General features: G+C 49.7%; 1 long non-coding RNA gene across 1 annotated transcript; it reads right to left on the bottom strand.

Annotated features, from left to right (window-relative positions):
* Positions 1-11,163: 11,163 nt before the first annotated feature.
* LOC149357308 (uncharacterized) lies at positions 11,164-14,945 on the bottom strand. The gene is made up of 3 exons (XR_016291803.1): positions 13,287-14,945; positions 12,728-12,868; positions 11,164-11,701 (listed from the first exon to the last, which is right to left on the bottom strand). It is a non-coding gene; the product is annotated as an uncharacterized LOC149357308 (long non-coding RNA).
* Positions 14,946-21,847: the final 6,902 nt, after the last annotated feature.

The raw sequence follows: 21,847 nt of genomic DNA, 5'->3' as shown, positions 1-21,847 counted from the left end.
CACTGGCGACCCATCGTTGTGGGCAGCCTTGGCGAGGGAGTCGGCGTCCTCGTTGCCCTGGACGCCGGTGTGGCCAGGGACCCAGTGAAGGGACACCTGGTAGCCTGCATCCTCCAGTGCGTGCAGGTGGGCACGCAGGACACTCGCCGATGTCTGCGAGATGTGTGGCCTGCTCAGGAGCTGGAGGGCAGGTCGGGAGTCGCACAGGACAGCGACAGGGCCTGGTGGGGTGGTGGACCCGATGAATTCTGCTGCCAGGTGGAGACCTGCCAGCTCAGCTGCCGTGGAGCTGCCCGGGAAGGAAAGTCTGCAGGACCGGGTCTGCTGCAGTTGGGGCACCGCCAGAGCCGCCGCTGCCTGCCCTGTGGCTGGCAGGACCGAGCCATCGGTGAAGAGGAGGGTGGTCCCTTTGCACTCTTCCAGGAAGGCAGCAGTGGTCTGGCGGAGTGCTGCAGCAGGGGAGTGGCGCTTGGTCACGCCGTCAAGGTCCAGGGTGACCTGCAGAGGAGGTCGGGTTGGAAGAGGGGGGAGGACTGGGAGGCCCTGGGGAGGGCCAAGTGTCTCCACGTAGAGTGCGTGGAGCTTCCCCATCCTAGAGTCGGCATTGGCCTGCAGGCGAGCACGGAGGGCACCGCCATCACGAACGTGGGCGAGCCGGTCCGTGTGGGTCAGGCCCATCTGCAGGAGCAGGAGGTCCAGCGGGAAGATGCCCGCCTCTGCTAGCGTGGCCGGGACCTGCGATCGCGGTGGAACCCCCAGGAAGCGGCGGATCCATTTCCTGCGAGAGAGCTCCATGCGATTAAGGCGGGTGCTCCGGAGCGTAACTAGGGGGAGGGCGTAAAGGATGGCTGATGTCGCCGCTGCCTCGAAGAGTCGGATGGCCCAGGTGGGGGTGCAGCCGTTGCCTCGGGCGACGATGGAAAGTACTGCTCGGCCGACTCGCTCCATGTGGGACAGGAGGGCCTTGTCAGCAGGAATCCAGGAGAGCCGGTGGTCGATGGTGAGACCAAGGTACTTCACCTGCGATTTCCAAGGGAGCTTAGTGCCGTCAATCTTGAGGGTAGCAATCTGAGCCGTGGCTCGTGCTCCCCTCGGATGTATAAACAAAGCCTCAGATTTCGTGGCTGAGAGAGACAGCCCCTTGGTCGCCAGGAACTGCTGCACCCCGTTGAGGGCACTCTGGAGTGCCTGTCTGGCAGAGGTAATCTGCCTCCTCGGAGCTCGGACCCAGAGGGCGACATCGTCCGCGTATACAGAGCAGAGAACTCTGTGGCGGCGGTCCTGCTGGATGGAGCGAGGGAGGCCTGCCATGACCAGGTTGAAGAGGAAAGGGCTGAGGACAGACCCCTGAGGGACCCCGGTGGTGATGGGGCGAGGACTGCTCAGAGTGCGGCCAACCCGAACCTGCATAGAACGATTGGACAGGAAGGAGGTTATAAACCGCCGGAGGTTACCTGTCACCCCCAGCTCGTCCAAGGCCATCTCGATGGTGCTGTGGGGCAGACCGTCGAAGGCCGACTGGACGTCCAGGAGGACAAGGATGGCAACGTCTCCGTGGAACTTCGCTTCCTCGAGGGATGACACCACGTCCGCGATGGAGTCTGCGGTACAGTGGTGCCTGCGAAAACCTGTCAAGTTCTCGGGAAGAAAGTTAGTAGCCTCAGCAATCCAGGTGAGTCGTTGGAGTGCCACCGACTCCATGGTCTTACAGGCAGCTGAGGTCAGCGAGACGGGTCGGTAGGACGACAGCTCCTTGGAGGGCTTGCGGGGTTTGAGGATAGGGACCACGATGGCCGTGGTCCAGCTCTCCGGGAGGATGCCGCTCGACCAGATGTCGTTAAACACGGTCAGCAGGCGGGCCTTTTCCGGGGCATCCAAGTTCCGCAGCATCTGCAATGTGAGCCCGTCTGCCCCAGGAGCGCTCTTCTTTTTGGACCGATGGAGGGCCCTGAGCAGCTCGTGTGGGGTGATCGGGTCAGTGCAGAGGGAGGCTACGCCAACAGCACCTGCAAGGACAGGAGGAAGTTGGGTTCGACACTGGGACGGAGGTCCCAGTGGGGGGCCTGGACTCGGGTGGGCAGCCTTGGTGAGGTGGTCGGCCAGCTGCTCCGCCAGTGCCTGGTACGACACCCCCCGGGCAATGGCGGCACCGAGGACTGGGTGTCGGTTTGCTGCGACCTGGAGGAGGGACCGCAGGAGTCGCCAGGCCGTCGCCGATTGTCGTGCCGAGCGGATGGACTGGCAGACGCCAGCCCAGCCCTCCCTAGCCCGGCGGTTCGCCTGGCGACGGCAGACAGCATCAATCCGCCGGTAGGCCGTCCAGTCCTCTGGGAGCGACGTGCTCTCCGCCTTCCGCTCGGCTCGTCTCCTGGCAGCTCGGAGTCCCAGGAGGCGAAGGTCTGGGACAGGGGCCTGCACTGAGGTAGAGCAGGACACAGTAGCAGTTTGTGCACACTTGCCCAGCAGGGTCAGGAAGTCCTCTGCATGGGGGATGTCCTTTGCGAGTTCCCTGAACATGGGCCACTTGGTGATTTTGTACACTTTTTCCTTCCTGCGCCTTCGAGAGGAAGGGTTCAGAAGGATGGGGAAGTGGTCCGAGCCCAGGGAATCCGGAGCTCTATCCCAGGTGTAGTGGCAGGCGTCCGACAGCAAGGCTAGGTCGATGATGGACGAACGGCCTGGTCGGATGAAGGTAGGGGCTCTGGGCTGCAGGACCCTGAGACTGGCTGCAGTGATGGCATCCAGAAGCTTCCTGCCTCTGGCGGACGTGGTACGGCTGCCCCAATCCCTGTGGTGAGAATTAAAATCTCCACAGATTAGAACATCCCTACCAAGTCGTGCATGAAGGGCCGTGAGGCAGGAAGGGTCCCAAGGCACACTGGGTGGGAGGTAGACTGAGGCCACTGTGGTGTCCGTGCTGCCCATGCGGACGCGCACAGCACAGATCTCCAGGTGACCCAGGTCAGGGTCATCGGCTGCCAGGACAGTATGGGGGATCCCATTCCTGACATAGATGGCCGTGCGGGGTCTCTCCTGGGGGTGGGCGTCGTCCCGGCAGGGGGCGTCACTGCAGTCCTGGAGGGAGCAGCAGGAGCGGCCCGAGTACCCAGTGTACCCTGGGAGACGGGAGGATTCTGCAGGGATCCGGGTCTCCTGGAGAGCCATGATGTCGTAGTCCAGGGAGCCCTGCAGAACAAGGTCTTTTATGTCGGCCCGCCGGGCACGCAGGGAATTCACGTTCCACTGCATGACCCGAGGCCGTGAGGGGGCCGAGTTACGGCGATCCATGGTGTTGGGTGGAGGGGCCCTCGGCAGCGAGGACAGCCAGGCACATCTGACGTGCGCCCGAGTCACGGGGGAGCTGTGGCAAGAGGGCCTGGACAGCAAGCCGCAGGGCTGCCGTCACCGTCTGTTGGGCATCCTGCGCTGGAGAGCGGGCTGGGACCCCGGCAGCAGGGCGGAAAGGTCCGGGGCCCCGAGTCTGCAGGGCCCTGGCGTAGCTGAGCCCCTGGGTGACCCTGGAGGATCCGGGTCCCGGTTCCCTGGGAGGCTGCTGCTGGCGGCGGATCTGGACCCTGGCCGCCCGGCGGGCCCCAGGCTCTGCATGCCTGCGGAGAGCAGTCGCCACCTTACTCTGTTCCCTCCAGATGGGACAGGAGGGGTCCTCCGCGCAGTGGCGTCCACCGCAGTGGATGCAGCGGGGGACGTCTGCTCTGCAGGCCCGGTGGTGGTGGTGGCCCCCGCAGAAAGTGCACCGCTGCGGTTTCGAGCAGGAGGCGGCCACGTGGTTGTAGCCCCCACACCGAGAGCACAGCAAGGGCCGGGCCTTGAAAGGGTGGACCGGGAACAGTATCCCGGCAATCTGGACCTGGTCCGGGGGCTCAGCTGCGAAACGGGCGGTGACAGCACGGCCACGGCGACGGATGGCCAGGATCTCCACCGAGGACTCGATGGTGTCGGCGATGTCCTGTTCAGTCACCTCCGGGTCAATACCGAAGACGGCCCCGATGAAGCCATCCGGGCGGGAGGCCTCGAAAGCCCGGACTGGGGTCGACAGCAGGGAGCTGAGACCCAGGAGGGCCGCCCTGGCCTCTGGGGTGGAGACGTCCGCAGCGATGATGTTGCGCCTGCGGTTAACTCGTACCTCCAAGACGCCAGGCCGGGAGTACAGGAAGGCGCTGTAGTCCTCCTTGACAACGTCCCTGAGAGAGAAGGACCTCTGGCGGGGACGGAAGAGGACAGTGGCCACACGGGGCCGTGGACGGGCTCCTGAACGCCTGGCCTTGCGGTTCACCAGGATCCATCCGTCTGGCCCACGTTGGTCCTGACTGGCTGCAGCAGGGGGGGGGGAGGGTTAAGTAGCGAGGGCTCGCCACTTACCTCTGGCGAGCCATGGCCAGGGGGGGAGAGAGACTCCTCAGGGGCATGGACCGGTGGGGTTGGGGTGCTGGACCGGGAGGAGGCAACCTGTAGTTGTTGACTGGCTGCGTTGAGCAGCTTCTCTAGTGCCGAGGATCTCTGGTCCGTGGGCCCTCCTGGGGAAGAGACCTCAACGGAGGGGGTGATTAGAGGAGAGGGATCGGCAACGGGCAGCTGAGTGGACACAGTTGCTTGGGGGCTCCCTGCGGGCAGGTGCTCCGGGGACGGCTCCAGGCGAGGCCTGGGGCGTCGGGGTTTCCTGGGCTGTCGCCTGGGGCCGGGGGGCAGGTCCGGGTGGTCCCTCAGGAACTGGGCCCTCTGTCGGGTGACTGCTGGCGAGGGGGTAGCACTGCGCGCTGGCGAGGGGGAAGCGCTGCGTGCAGGAGGATGGGAAGCACTGCGCGCTGGCGAGGAGGAAGCGCTGCGCGCAGGCGAGGGGGAAGCACTGCGCACTGGCAAGGGGTGCCTGGAGCTGCAAGGGCTGTGCTGCAGGCTGGCAGTAGCCTGGACAGTGGTTTCCAAGGGGAGTGGGGGGGCCTGGTGACGGCCCGGGAGATCCGGCGTCTGGAGGACCCGTTGACCCCGGTTGGCCTCTGCCAGAAGGGCTGCCACCCGCAGGCGGAGGTGGCGGAGGAAGTACTTGGGTTCAACAGTTAGACTGGCAGACCGCTGGTGGTGGAGGGTGCGCCTTGGGCTGCGTGGGGAGTGACTTGTGCCAGGGACAGACTCGTCACTCGCAGTGTGGATGTTATGGGGGTCCCCTGCGAGTATGGAGTACGGCAAAAAACAACAGGAGGAGAAAAGAAAGCAAATGCAGAAGGGGGGGCAAGAAGGGAAATATAAAAAATAGGGCGAGAAGAAAATCACCAGAAAAACGGTTAAATAAAAACGAAAAAACAAGTGAAACGGATAGAAGAGTAGGAAAGGAAGGAGGTAGAACTAGGGGTAGGGGAACACAAGTAAAAAAACGAGTAAGACACGGGTAAAAAAAAAACGCGAGCAAAACACGAGTAATTACAAGTGATCACGCGGAGAAGAGTAGGAAAAGAGGGAGGTTGAAGAAATAGGGTTAGGGGGACACAAGTCAAACGCACGAGTAAAAACACGGGTTAAACACGGGTGAAAACAAGTGAACACGCGGGGGAACACAAGTCAAAAGCACGAGTAAAAACACGGGTAAAACACGAGTAATGCACGAGTGAAAACAAGTGAACACGCGGGGGAAGACAAGTCAAACGCACTAGTAAAAACACGGGTTAAATACGAGTAAAACACGGGTGAAAACAAGTGAACACGCGGGGGAACACAAGTAAAACACACGAGTAAAAAAGCGCGGGAAGGGCATCGCGTCGCAAATTCAGTCGTTGTGACTGACACCGCGCTTTCGTAGATGTGCTGTCGAAAATATGTTCGCAAGGAACAAAAGTAATATAAATGTGTTATTTTATTCATTGTTCTCAAATTATGCAAGTTAAAATTTACAGTGCTTCACTACCTCTACATAAAAAAAATTTACTTGCCAGTTTCAATAAAACATCGAAACAGAAACTTTTGAGTTTCGGTTTCGTTTGATGTCAGAATAACGGGACTTTCCTTTTTATCTCTCGATGAAACTGCACACGTCCGACAGTTATTTAAATGCTCAGCATTAAAACGAAATTGATGCAGCAGCACTGCACCTGCATATTGCTTGCACATTACATTTCACCGATTGATAACTTAATTAGGCTCACCATGCATGCAGTGATGCGCGCAGTGTATTCGTAAAAAAAGAATATTGATATAATATGAAACGTACGTCGATCGAGCGTTTCGTCCGCAATTTCCACGCGCCTACTGCGCGTGCGTCTTGCGGCTGGCATCACTGGCCAAGCCAGTGGGTAGCCAACCATGGCCCTACGATGGTCCCCGTGTTACAGTGACTAGAATTGGGAAGTGTGATGAGCGGCATGCAGCGCCTACGGGGCGCGTTGAAGCCTTCGGAGAGGAGCCGCGAGGGGGCGCGCGCTGTCGCTTATACGTTGGCCGATCCGAGTCGCGCCGTCTCTTCTGCACGCCGTGGCGTCTTTTTGGGATTTCCGGCTCCTCGACGTTCATCAAGCCATCTACACCACACCCTGTTGACGCAGCAAGACGCCTCTTGTTCATTTCTGATTTTCCGCATTTGGTAAAATGCGTTCGAAACGGCCTTCTGAAAGCAAGGTATAAAACACCTGAAGGTTCCGTATATATTGAACATATCAGAGCAGCACACAACGAGGATAAGTATGCGCTTACTCTCAAAGTGATGCCAAAAATCACTGCTGCTCACGTGAACCCGAACAACTTTGAGAAGATGAAAGTGAACTTTGCTTTTCATCTTTTCAGTCCGCAAGTGCTTCGTGGCCTGTTCTTCTACCAGAAGCAAATTAAGGAGCAATGGGGTGATCCCGCACCAACGGAAGCCTTTGTTTTGCTGATGTGGAAGCTTATAAAGGCCATGACAGCACGCATACCATCTGAAGGATTAAAACCCGACTCTACAGCTGAGAAGCACATCAAGGATGTACTAAACTATCTAAACAGGTGGGAGGTTCATGCAAAAACTTCACCAGCAGGATTAATTCCTTTCAGCAAGCACTGCCGAGGGGCTAAGAGTACCTGCTGACGTGCCGACTGAGCCAAGACTGCCTAGAGAAATTGTTTGGAATAATAAGACAATTTTCTGGCTGCAACGACCATCCCACTGCTGCGCAGTTCTTGCTCACCGTGAACTGTCTAAGTTTCTACGATTTGGTTAAAGCGCCGAGCAGCGGAAACTGTGAAGGGGGAGATCTGAAGTTTCTCCTTAGTAGTGAAGATTCAAATCAAGAACGTTTTGGATGCATTGCTGGAAGGTGGGAAGATTGAAGAAGCTTCTCAGATTGGAAAGAAGTCCTTAAAGCTTTCTGACCATGAGTACCCTGAGAAGATGAGCGACTCACGGCTGGTATTTTTCATGGCAGGGTATGTTGCCCGCAAGACAATTCTGAAAACTGGGTGCAAGGAATGCAGTGATAAGCTGCTTGTTTCCGCTGATGACGCCAATGAACAGCTGGCCATGTTCACCAAGTTCTGTGACAATGGGGGCCTCATTTACCCTTCGGAAGAGCTATTCGCATTTGTCGATGCCCTCGAGACCACTTTTACGATGTGGTTCAGTTATAACGAGCTCCGCAGTGACAGCTTGGACGAGCTCGTTTCCTGCCTCCAAAACAACAATGTCACACTGGGCTGTGCACAACACGGCCCCAGCCTTAGCAACCAGATCAAAAAGTTCTTTCTAGTCACTCGTCTGCACTTCTACACGAAAGCCCTCAACAAGGAGAGAGCGTCTTCTCGTGAAAAGAAAAAGCACTTGAAGCTTAGGCGCGTCACTTAGCGAGCATCGAAGCCTGAGAATTGTATTTTGAACTGTTTGTGAGAAACTTTTCAAAGTTAACTTGTATTTCTGATAAGCGCTCAATAAATAAAATGCTTACTTCAGAGAACACCGAGGAATTTTCTGTTTTGCGTTCTGTAACGCGTGAGCGGGAGAAAATCGGGCAAAGCAAGCTTCCGCCAACCTTCAAAGCGCGCTCAGTTGGATTAACTTCGCACCTTGGAATTGCCAGTGGGTTAGCGTGACTACTCTATTGCTGTTTCCCGCCATGTTCCAAAGAAAATATATGTTACGAAGCATTCTTTTAGCGTTATCGCGTTTTAGACTGCGCATGCAGGGCTGGCGGCTGCGGCGGCGGCTGCTGGAGCTGACGTGTGAACGAGCGTCAGCGCCATCTGGTGGTTTCCTCTCAAGGCGCCACGCGCGAACGGGCGCGGTCGTCACACTTCCCAATTCTAGCCACTGTACCCGTGTGGTTGCCCGAGCGTTGGGTGCCGACTAATTCCCTATCATTTGCCGGTAGTTGGCTGAACGTTTTTGGCCAACTATTAACCAGCCCAATGGCAGCCAACCACGGCCCGACTAGGGGCCGCCATTGGTTGGCCGAGGATACCGGCTGCCGAGCACTCTCCAATTGCTTACCGATGGTCGGCCGTCGGCCAATTTCAGATAGTGTACGTGAACGCGTACCGTGACAACGCGAACGTGATAGGGATACTCGCCAAAAGTTCGCCTGCTGTGCAGCCTTTTTTTTTTGCACAGTATTGCACATCTTTATCGTGAAGACTTCAAAAAATTTTCTCGCCTCAATCGCTGGCTCTTTTGCGGTAAAACTGAGTACAGGGCTTGCGTATATATTACAGTAAATTTTGTCTTGTAGCAAGTTTTACGGCGATACTTGATTCAGTCGCGAATGATACAACTCTGTAAACGTCTGCGCCGAGATCGACGGACTGAAAGCCGCCAACGCCGGATTCCCACGAATGGCGCCAGTGGCTCCATCAAAGGACCTGCGCAGCTTGCAACGCTGACCTCGGCGCCCTTCGCGTCACGGCGCTTTCCCATGCAAACAAAACATGGCGCCACTAACGCCTTTCGGCGAAAATGGAGAGTTAGCGGCTTTCGATTCGTAGACTTCGAGGCAATCTCTTGCGGGCTTGCATCATGCGCGGCTGAACCAGGTAAGTACTGACAAACTTACTACGAGACAAAAGCTGTCACAATAGCCAAGTTCTGTGCGCAGTTTCAGCGTAACGGAGCCAGCGGTTGAGGCGAGAAAAATCTTTAAAGTCTTCACGATAACGGTGCATAATACTGTACCATTTATCCACCACAGCCCTTGAGCACCATAAACTCGTTCCCGAGCGAGGGCCTCAGGAGCTCTCGCCTACGCAAAAATTCTACTCAGAAGCCCACCAGTAAAGAGGTGTTCACACGCGACTCGAAAACATACGTCGAAATACATGCCAACGGAAGCTTAGGGATGCAGATGTCGATTTTCTTCATCGTGGGCCTGCCGTGGCATAGTCTGTTGCTTTGCTTCTCTGAAACTTCACATATTTTTGGCGGCGAAATTAAGGAAACAATTTTTTCACCAATTTCACTTGCCAATCCCTTTATGCAGCTAGTGCATTTGTACGCACTTTGAATTTTTATTGACCCTGAAAGAAGACAGGTTACACACCTTGATTCTTTGCCGAGGCTTTCTTCGCCCATGATTTTATTTTTATGCAATGTCTGCGAACCTAGTGCTCCTCCATTTGCAGCTAACAATTTTCTCAGTTCTAGTCGTTTTTTTAACGGTGCAGCTGAAAAAGCCTATCAGCCATGCCCACTACTAGCTCGAGCAGAACGCTGGAAGACATTCTGAGGCATGTGTGTGAAATATAGGTATAACACAGAGAGTGGCAAGATCAAAATCCAGTCTGCGACACGCAACCCATTGGACCACGAAAAGCCATCGAACATCCAACGGATGTTTGAACGCCCGCTGGACATCTGTAGAGGACCGCAAATGTCCGACGGATGTACATCGGTTGTCCGATGTACGTCCGGCGCAAAGAAAATGACAGTCCAGTGAGAGTCCCATGGACGCCAAAATCGGATATTCGGACGTCCGTCAAACGTCCGGAAACTGACGTGCCTTTTTTAAACGTCCTCAGGACGTCCAGTGGAAAAATCTCGTTTGTGCAAGGGGCGTTCAGAGGGTGTCAGAACACGGCCGTCGCGTGCGGGACGTCCGAACACTACCCCACTGACCAAACTTTCCAAATGGCGGACGTCCACAGGACATTTCTTTTTGATCAAAAGAGGCATATTGATGCAGTCTATAGTGTTTCAGCAATACTTACTATTGGCTCCTTGGTTGAGAAAGCTAATTACTGAATTAATGACTCGCACCCCACCGGCTGTCAGTTTGTGCATTGTTGAATGCCACTGGAACTCTTCCAGCAGACAGCAAATGAAGAAACATGGTATGGTAATTAGCTTTCTTGACCAAAAGGCCAATAGTAAGTATTGCTGAAACACTGTAGACTGCATCAATACGCCTCTTTTGATCAAAAAGAAATGTCCTGTAGGTGTCAGTGACACACAACGAACCACAGCGCTCTGGAAAATTGTCTCGATCTGAACATAAAAAACTGGTTTCCATGTACAGCAGGAGTTAAACATCTGCTGCTAGAGTGCGTCTATGGGATATGGTTTGGCAGTAAGCTCACGGGACGGCATCAGGATAGCAAAGCTGCTCCCACAAGATAAAGGTGGCCTCAGAGGCTTTGAGCCAAAGGCCTGGTTTCTACAGTCGATGTTTCAAAGCTATTACGCTTTAAATACTTAGTTACTAGTAGCTTTGTTTCTAAGAACGGCCTGTTGTAGCGTGCACATTTCATGGTTCGTTTTTTACAGCCACATCATGTATCTAAGAAGTACATAATTTTTTTTACTGTTCTGTTTGTTGGGAGGCGTACTGCTTTTGAAAAACGTTATGTGGTGCACCATTCCAAGCAATGCTTTATGCTGGGTTCGTGCCCAGTGTTTCAATCAGTTACTATTCGCCTTCTCCATATTTCTTCAGAACATGTATGGAAAGGCACTCATTTCTTATTTTGGAAATTGTGCATATAATTAAGAGCCATGTGTTATGTCTATCCTATTGCTTTTGTTACCCTGTCACAGTTCACTATAATGCAAAATTTCATTTCAGGAGTTAAATATATAACTAAATAAAACACCCTAATGGCAGTGCACTAATTAGAATGAGCCAAGCAGCCCAACTGCCAGAGATACACAGCCCTGAAGGACTACCATTCTCTGCATAACAAAGCAAGAAAGTTCTCTGTAAGCACAAGCACCAACAGCATTTATTTCACAGGACATAATTCTACTGCTAGCACTGGCCAGCATGGTTCAAACTATGGTGACGAAGGCAGAACAGAACAAAGAGGACACCACCGTGCAGACTTTTGGCTTGTCCTCTGTCCCCGAGTGCAGTTTACACCTGAGTGAAGTACTTTGCCCAACAATACTTCCCAATCAGTTTCTCAAACTAGTGAACAATGACAAAACATGGACACCTCCAATGTGACTCACAGCCAACAGTAAAAGCTTCTGATATCCAGGCTTTCGCGACGCTGCAGTTTGTGATGATAACAAAAAGAATGCACTGCAGTAGGTTGCTTCATGAAGGATGTCATCTAAATCTAGCAGACATCAGAAAAAAGGTGCACACGGCTATTTCTTCTTCTTGATATACTTGAGGTACCGATGTCTGTCAAAGTTGTCTTCCAGCTCTTCCTGGATGACAACCACCTCCGGAGGCTTCCTCTTGACTAGAACAACCTGCTGCTGCTCTGGTGTCAGCTCCTCAAACTTCAGCGGCATCTAATAGGAAGAGAAGCAGACAAGATGGCAAATTCCATGAAGATCATGCATCTTTAGATTACGAGAGGTTGTCGTGTCCTTTTTGTGCCAGAATGCGCATAAGGAACACGCGCTTCAAAATAATAATAATCTCTCTATGGTTGGATACAACTTTGAGTTCACAATGCAGCTCTGCCCACATTGGCGACTACCAAACACTATTCCTCTGAGAAAAGGAATTAATCCATTATTCATTTTTTTGTTACCTAAGCAAAAAAATAACCATCATAAATTATAAATGCATCAATTCTGACGCCTCTGACTTTCATTAAAATTTCAATAAGCGAGACAAGATGAGCCCGCAGCCTCTAGGCACTTCAAACGGGCTTAAACCTCCACGGCATTACTTTAAAGACTTAGTGATTACAATAATAAGCTTCCAAGATAGTCCGATTCCCACTTCACAGCCCGCCACTATGCACAGAAGCAGACCGTAACCACAGTGTTTTTCTTCACGATTCATTGTAATGAATGAGTCGCTTCATACACATTTTGTCAGGAACCGAAGTGTCCATATAACCATTAACAAGGCACAACTGTACATACGAGCCTGTAAGGATGCTATGTTATGAAACTATGCAGGGGAGGGGATTATAATTTTTGAAGACTAACACAACTTTTTCCTGGAAGAGAATAAAAAGAACTAAGTATAAAGAATTTGCCAAGGCACCAGTCATGCCCATGCGTACTCGCAGAGCCAGGTATTCTTGAAGAATGCTCAAGCTATATATACATACACACACTTTGACTGACGTGAACTGTAAACACACTTTTTTTAACAACTTCATAAGGTTCAAAGCCTTTAACAGAAACTGCCACTGTAGAACTGTAGTGGAGCAATGCACAAGGATAGCTTCCTTCTTTTTTGATCACAAAAGTAGAGGTTGACATCTTAAAGTATAAGCAGGCTACAATAGCAAGTGGGGCTGGGTTTGATCAGTCAGCCAAATTATGGCTGCTAGTAATTATGGATTGCACAAAACACACCTTCAGATGGGTCGACAGAAGACGCTGACTTCTTCCGTCTTTGACTTCCGGAAAGCCTTTCAGGCACGTCTCAGCCATGATTTTATTGAATCCTCGAAGTTGGCCGTACTTCATTGTGGAAACTCCCCTGCAGCAGCTAAGCTAAAAAATAAAAACCATAAGTTGTTAAAATTTTGTCTTTATACTGTGTGATAGTATTTCGCCGCACACTGAAGCACTGCTAGTGACAAATTACGATATTAGCAGAAAAAAAGGTTTTTTAAAAGAAAGAATACACATATTATAATAAAGTTTAGAATATACAGTTGGTGGCTCTTAAAACAGTAATGCTATAAGAATTTGTTATCAAAATAACTCAAACCACTAAACCCACTTATAACAGCACAAGGTAGCTCCAATAGGAGTGCACTTACTTATGACATAAGGATACTTATGTCCTTCTCCTAGACACTCACAAACCTTACAGAGAGGAATGAAAACTCTATTCAGGATTATGCAGGGCAAAGTATCAATGACAACTCAAATGAATCACATGACTATATGACTACAACCAACTCACGTTTCTTGCCTTTTCCCACCGGCTCCTAGCTAGTTTGACTGCAGCTACGCATCCAAAATCTGCACAGCAAAGGAAGGCCCAAAATTACGCGAAAAGACTGCACTCTTCCCGCCGCGCGAAAGAGCGACGCCAGAGACGCGCGCCGCCACTGGACCGGCTCAGGAAACGGCTGTTGCTGGCTGGAGCGCAAAAGCAATGCGCGTGCTGCGAGCAGCTATACTGCTTTGTCAGCGCCACATGTGCCCACTTCCGCCCTGCTCATCTTGGTCGGTTGGTTGACCTCAAATAAAATGGCACATACTAACTACGGGGGAGTGGCCAAGACACAGCGTCATGGCCAAGCACAGCTTTCCTTTCCTCCTCGTTTTCTTTGACTGGCTATAAAAACCAAATCCACGAAATAAACCTCATTCTTTTTTGTTCCAGCCACCCGTCTCGTTTCGTTCTAGCGGGCTCCGCCGCCGACCCGTTGACAGGCGTCCGCCAGCCGCCGGCCCGTTTGTAACAGCGCGTTTTGAATTATTTGAATGTGTAGAAACTGTATGGTTGCAGAGCTGGGTTTATATTTGACGCATGTAACTGTTCATTTGACAACGAAAACTCGTACATATGCACTTGAAAAATGTCAAATGTACACAGCGGATGACCAGAGGATCATACCGTGCCGGACCGACTCATACGTCCAAAAGAGTGAATCCGCAGGACTTTCGCCGTTTCGCGAGTGATGGACGTCCAAAAGCGAAAATACGCAGGACCTCCGATGGTTTGCTTCCAGTGGACTTTGCTAATTTCCAATTATGGACGTTCGGTGTACGACCGATGGACATTCAAATTGGGTTGCGGACAGCAGCGGTCATTCAGATCCGAAACGGATGTCCGAAGGACTTTTGTAGTCGAATGGGAAAAGCGAAAGCTATGGCTTGACGGGCAACTGTACGCGGTTTGGCGTCCGTAACGTTGAGTGCGTTCTGGACACTATAGGCAGCGCGCCCACGTACCTACCACCCTGGCAGGTGGCAGTTACTGGTTCATCGCGAGAGTTTGCTCAACCAATGAACGCTGCGGCCTACTGCAGCAGTGCCGCGTGTCTGCCACAATATTGTCAGCGCTAACGTATGCAACCCACATCTCTCTCTCTCTCTCACCACCCCACGTACCTCAAAGCGCGATTCAGGCATCCAACGACCCAGGGAGCCAGTGATGCGCATTTCCTTTCCTTAAAATCCTTGGAGTCTAAAACGTTGCCAACACCAATGAATACAACGAACGCCGACGGTGCATGGCTTCAGTGCCGCGTTTCTGCCGCAAGCCAACCATGGTGCCAACGCATACAGCGCACATCCGTCATTATACAGGGTGTCCACGCTAACTCTAGCCAAGGGTTAAAAAATGAGATATTTGAGGTAGGCCAAAGAAACCACTTACATACAGCTACCAACCGGCTTCCGCATCATACGCAATTTTTTGGTTTGCAATTAATTAGCAATTAAGATAATTTTTTTAAATGCGTCAATATTTACTTTAGACAGCAGATGTGAACAACAAAGTTGGAGAGCACCTTCAGAAACCCCCATTCCATATATTTGCGATAAAGAAAGCCTCACGTGTATCGTTTTCCCGAGCTCCAGAGAAAGCCCGCGAAATAAAAAAATCACGTGACTAGCGCATTCGCGCGCCACGATTGTGCTGCTCTCAACCGTGGCTTGAGTGAACGAAATCAGCTGCTGGCAAGGCGCGACGACCCATTGCTCCGGCAGGCCGATATGTCGACGGTGGTTGCGACGCTCGCGCGAGCCAGTCAATATCTTTCTCTATGGCCAGCCTGCAAGCGCGAAGGTGCAAGGTGCACAGTCGCGCTTGCAGTCTGGCTCGCGCAGATTACTCAGGAATTCTCCATCAACTCTTATCCCCATCTGTTCCCATTTCAGGCCCCGGAATACCTGTAAACAGGTTGTGAATAGCATTGGCGAGATTGTGTCTCCCTGCCTGACACCTTTCCTTATTGGAATTTTATTCTGACTTTATCGAGGACTATGGCAGCTGTGCAGTCGTTATAAACATCTTCCAATATTTTCACATAACACTCTTCTACACCCTGATTGTGCAATGCCTGTATGCCAGCCGAGGTTTCCATTGAGTCACATGCTTTCTCCTAATCAATGAAGGCTATATAGGGGTTGATTTATATTCTGCGCATTTTTCTATCATCTGATTGATAGTGTGAATATGGTCTATTGTCGAGTATCCTTAACGAAAGCCTGCCTGATCATTTTGTTGATTGAAGACTAGGGTTGTCCTGCCCTATTAGCGATTACATTAGTAAATAGCTTGTAGGCAACGGACAGTAAACTGATCGGTCTGTAATTCTTCGTCCTTGACGTCTCCTTTTTCATGAATTAGGGCTATGTTAGCGTTCTTCCAAGCTCCTGGTACGCTCGAGGTCACAGGGCATTGAGTATACAGGGTGGCTAGTTTTCCGAGCACAAGTTCTCCTCCGTCCTTCAACAAATCTGCTGTTACCTGATCTTCACCAGCTGCTTTCCGCCTTTTCATTGCTCCTAAGGCTTTCTTTACTTCCTCCTTTGTTACTGGCGGGATGTCAAATTGCTGTGCTCTACTGCCTCTCTCAGTAACGTTCTGATTACATTCGCTACTGCATAGATTTGTGTAGAGCTCTTCGGCTACTATAACCATCTTATCCAGATTGCTGATGACATTGCCCTCTTTTCATACATCTGGTTTTTACCTCTGCCTAGTTTTCTCTTCCCTGCTTTTAGGCTACCTCCGCTCTTTACAGCATGCTCGATTTTCTCCATGTTAAACATCCTTATGTCGGCTACCTTGCGCTTATTTATTAACTTCAATAGCTCCGATAGTTCTATTCTGTCTGTGGAGTTAGACGTCCTCATGCTTTGGCGTTACTTCATCAGATCTTTAGACTCCTGAGATAGCTTGCCGGTATCCTGTCGAACCATCCTACCGCCTACTTCTACGGCGCACTCCGTAACGATAGCTGTGAGGTTATCGTTCATTGTTTCAGCATTACGGTCGTCTTCTTCAGTTAAAGCGGAAAATTTGTTCTCTACTCTCTGTTCTCTAATTCCTCTACTTTCCCTCAGCTCTAACTCGTTAATAGGCTTCCGCTTCACTGGTTTCCTCCGTTCCCTTTTCAAATCTAAGCTGATACGATACCTTACCATTCTGTGGTTGCTTCAACGGACCTTTCCGAGGACCTCCACATCCTCTACGATGCCAGGGTGAGCGCACAGTATGAAGCCTATTTCATTTTTAGTCGCACCATTGGGGCTCTTCCACGTCACTTCCTGATTGCTCGTTTGCGGAAGAAGGTATTCATGTCTTTTTTTCATTCCTTGGTTCAAGTTACGTGAAACACCCTGTATATCTCTCAGGTTATACTTTCAGACAGCCTTTCCGTCTTGACAGCACTCGAAAAATCCAGGGATACTCCTGTGAGCCGTTGCCTTCAATTTTTTATTATCCCACATATTACAGAAGTACGGTTTCACTGGGTCCCTGGGCACTGTGACATTACTCCTAATGAGAGGGCTGAGTGTTTAGCAAAGTCCGCCCTCGGTGGACCTATTGTCCCGTTGGTCCCACATACTGCCTACTTGACTATAGCACGCTTTCAGTGATTTCAGCATCTCTACTACTTGAGCCATAAGCCTCTCCTTGCTGTAGCAGATTTTCAGCACCTGGCATTTCCTTGCAGTGTGCGAATGTGCAGTTCAAGGCCATGTGAGGTGTCCATGACCCTCTTGGGCTGCAGATTACAGCGGCTAAATCTTTACGTATATCGGGGTTATCTATGACCAACCTTTGTGAGTCTTGTCGCGAAATTGAGTCCATAGATAACTTTTTCTTCTTCTGCCTGCGATTCGCTGCTCTCCGAAGAATTTAGTTGGATATCCCCTTCGCTCGGTTAAGGCTTCCTCTATTCCAATACGCCTCTCCGTCGGAGCAAGTGCCAAGTGTAACCAGTGTGCGATTATATTCACGACTATATAATTACATCAGGTAGATTCCTCTGCTAAGATGAGAATTCACTGCTTCTTCTTCTTCTTCATTTTAATGTACAAATTTTAGTCTAAGCCACAAAATTATCCAAATAATGTACATCAGTGCGTTTGTATCCGCTATGCACCCTAGCCAATCGCCCACCGTGGGTATGTGCCACTGAGCCTGAGGACATCATCATCATCATGTGTGAAAGAAGAAACGCTCTAGCTTCTGGTGTACGTTCCCTTGCTCCTACCCTCTGCGTGTCGTACCCGTCAGCCGTCTTGCCGATAATGCCTAGTGCCTGGCGGTCCTCAACGTGCTCCGTCAGTCGCCCGCACAGTGACTCAGCTTGGATCTCCCTCCAACTGGCGTGCGTCCCGGGTGACCGCCACAGCCAAACGGTCATCGCCTACTGCCTCCAGGGTATCCCTTCACGAGCGTTCGGCGGTGGGCCCAGGGCCTCCCTGAAGAACATCGGGGCTCGATACGCTGTAGCTAAGTGCATCATGGAAGACACAGAGCAGTACCGGGCAGAGGGTTCCCGTGCTCAAATGGTGAAACAGCCGTTGTCCACGAATGGCTCTCTGATGCTCAATGGCGAGCCGCGTCACATCCTCCGCACGACCACCTCGAAGACTGGCAACCTCGGACACGCCGAAGACATCGACACTGTCCCCGCTACGAAGCTGGCGGCTCTGCACCCGACTTGCGTATCGGGTGGACACCTTGGCCAAGTGCTCGCTGTCCGTGGTGTGCACATGGAGAATCGGCGGTTCTTTGATTGCGGGCCTGGAATACTGAAAGTCGATTGTGCTCTGTAAACAGCACCACGGAAGACACAGAGCAGTACCAGGTATCCGGCACTGCTACGCGCCAGCCGCACCCTGTGCAAGGCTCTTCCCTGCGCAAAAATGGTTTTGCGAGGCCTGCCCTATTAGCCATACGCGACGACCTCGAAGATAGACAACCGTACCTAAGAGAAAGGAATCTACATATTCACCGTCAAGTTAAAACCTAGATCTAGCTGTTTCAATGGACCAATAACTCGGCAAGAACACTTTTGTTACCGTGCGTGCTGCTATAGCTGCTGTAATAAAGGCATATTGTCTTATGCTTCACCAAAAGTCTGATGTGTGGAACCGGAAGTAACGGTTTCGCCATGATGGGTATTCACTTTGTGTGGGCTTTTGTATAAAGATAACGTGGAGCAAATGTCTTCAGCGCTTCTGACTTGGAAAACAAACTCGGTCAGGTTCCCGAGTTCGTGTCGGCATCCGTGAAATGTGATTGTTAACTTATTTTTTAAGAATCATGGTCGCTGTTTCTATGATGGGCCCTATACACCCTATTCTTGGAATTTTTTTCTATAGTCTGGTAAATCTCAAGAACGAAGCGCCAAATGCCTCTGACAAGAGCTCCTTTAGCCGTGGCGCCGTCCGATTCTCCCCCTGGACTGATTCTCCCGCTTTCCCCTTGACCGACCCCCTCGAACCTGCTAGCGCGAAATCGCGCGGGGTAGCAGATGAATGGGAATGGACCATGCCTTAATATGATTAACCGCGGTGTCAGGAAACTCGGTAATCGTCATTGGCATGGAGGGCCTCTTTTGTGGGTCATCTGCCGCTTCGTTCTTGAGTTGCATCGCTTTAGTCTTATGGCGCATGCCTATCAACAGCAAAAGAGAAAGTAAAATGGACTAGCACGAACTTATACTGCCATCTAAACTCGATTTATAGCAGCCTTTTTGCGACTCAGTCATTCACATCAATGCACCTTTGGCTGGCTCTAAGGAGGAGAACATTTCTCAGCTCTTGCACCAGTTTCCTTGTGTTTGATATAGTAATACTAATGTCTGAAACTTGGTATCCACACTAGTGTAAAATGTTAGAAATTGACGGGTATAACAATTTTTTCTTAAATTGTTCCAGTAGGTGAGGTGGCCGTATTGCTATATTGTTGCAGTGAAATTCAGATTTCAACATTATTTAATGACTATGAAATTCTGATGCTGCAAAATAAAAGTGAAATAATATCCGTTGTTTACCACCCACCGCATAGAAATCTTGTGCACTTATTTGAGTTTTATGAAAATTTTCTTAACTTTGTTTCACAAAATGACCTCAAGTTGATCAATGGCAGTGATTTCAACGTTAATATTTTAGAAGATAGTATTCCTGTGCATGATTTCAAAGTGCAGCTACTTTATTTTGGTTTCTGAAATGTGATTGTTTCACCAATTCGCATTACATGTTCTTCATCTTCGACACACTATATTCTAAAAACCAGCATTGACACGATCATCTGCAGTGTTGGCACAATTGTGTCTGACGTCGGCGATCATTGTCCGGTTTTTATGATACATCATCGGAGCAATTCAGTAGAAACCGCTGAACCAAATAAGCCTTTAGCTATACAACACATTACAGAGAACTGTTCAAACAAGCAATCATATTCCAAGACTGGTCTTCAGTTAAGTGCAAAGGTAATGCAAATGAAGTATACTGCGACCTTATTAAGCTCTTTGCCGTTATCTATGCTAAACAATTTCCATTAAAGAATATTTAGCACTAAAAAGGCGAGGAAGCCATGGAAACAAAAGATAATCTAAAAATGATTAAATTGAAAATCGACTTTATCACTCTTTATGTGCACGAATAGAAGCGACACTTAGAGAGTTTCAAAAGTTTCTTAATACCTTAAATGCTAAGCTGAGATGTGCAAAATTTGCGTACTATAAACGGATATTTGCAAATATAACTCAGCAGTGCCTTGAAGCTGCATGGAAAGTAATAAGCAGTGTCCTAGGGCATCAAGAATTAACTCTGTTTCAAATACTTTAATGATCGACGGCTGAGAACTTAACGAAAAAAACTTACTGATTACTTAAATCATTATTTTGTTAACGTTGCTGTCCCTGCCCCCCCCCCCCAGGAGACAATCACTCTGAAGAAACAGTACACCTGAGTAGCATTGAGGATAGTATATTCCTTCAGCCAACCGATGACTGAAGTTTTTAATATAGTGATGGCCTTAACCAGCCCCAAAGCTTGACACAAATGACCTTCAAATTAAGCCAATAAACTATGTCTTAGGTATTACTGAACCTATACTTCTTCGTATATTCAACTTAGTGATGGAATCTGGAATCTTTTCGAATGCAATGAAGATTGCTAAGGTGTCCATAATTTTTAAAGGAGGAAACCGCAACCTCCCACAAATTACTGACAAGTATCCGTCCTGCCAGTTTGCAGCAAAGCACTAGAAAAAATTATATTTGTTAGAGTAACTAAGTTTTTTGAGACACATAATGTTATAATTAATGCACAATTTGAGTTTGTGAAAGGAAAGTCCACGGAAACGGCTCTGTTAACATTAAGGAATAAATTCTGCAAAATATAGACAAACTCATGTTCACAGTAGCTCTTTTTGAAGACTTAGTAAAGCATTTGACTGCCTCAACCACCAAATTCTAATTAAAAAGCTTCAATCATAAGCGATTCGTGGGAGATGTTCAGACTTTAACTGTGACATTTCTGAAAAAGCTGTACAGCTTTCCTTTGTAGCCATATGGCTGTGCTTGGGTGGATGTCTGAGTAATTACGCCCTTACTACAAATCTACTCCACCTTGGGGGATTCCCCTAAACATTTGACCAACACTTTTCCCACTTCGAGTTATTGATCAATTCGCTCACGCCCTACCGTAAGCTTGTCGTCCCGGTTAGCTCAGTTGGTAGAGCGACTGGTGAAACGGTGGTCCCGGGTTCAAACCCCAGAGAAGAACGAATTTTTCTTTAACTGCGAAGTTTCTGAGAAAGCTGTACAATTTCCTTTGCAGCCGTATGGCTGCGCTTGGGTGGATGTGAATGAGTAATTACTCCTTTATTACAAATCTATTCCACCTTGGGGGATTCCCCTAAACATTTTACCTACTAGAATCCTACCTTGAAAATAGAGCTCAGTTCGTACACCTAAACAATTCATCACTTCTCCTAGTTAAACACTGTGTCCAGCAGGGTAGCGCACTAGGTCCGCTCTTATTTAATGTATTCATCAATGATATTGAAAGTGTAGATAGTACAGTGCAATTTATTGTATATGCTGATGATAGCACTTTGTTAATTTCTGGTTTAAACATTAATGTTTAGTAATGCAAAGTAACGAGGTTCTGAAAAAGTTGTCAATATGGTCTAAAGTAAATTGAATCAAAATTAATGCTGCCAGAACAAAATCAATTATATTTTACGCTAAGAATAAGGAAGTTCCAACTAACCTCGCAGTTCAGTTTGATTACTGGGAAACAGAAATTGTTCACGAGCATAAGGTCCTTTGTGTATATTTTTCGTTGAATTTAAGCTGGGACACTCATATTAATTACCTATGCAAGAAACTATCTTCGATAACCGGAGTTTTTTCATGCTATCGCAGCATTCTTCCCTGGGAGACAAAACTTAAGATCTATCAAGCATTGTTTAGCTCCCATTTTTTTTATTGTACCTTAGTTTGGTGTACAACCATAAAAGGAAATTTGAAGACTTCT

Source organism: Amblyomma mixtum, chromosome 3 (assembly GCF_055824585.1).
Source record: "Amblyomma mixtum isolate Tamu chromosome 3, ASM5582458v1, whole genome shotgun sequence".
NCBI classification, from domain to species: domain Eukaryota; kingdom Metazoa; phylum Arthropoda; class Arachnida; order Ixodida; family Ixodidae; genus Amblyomma; species Amblyomma mixtum.
Note: the sequence above shows the minus strand (reverse complement) of the source record. Positions and strands in the feature narration are given on the sequence as shown.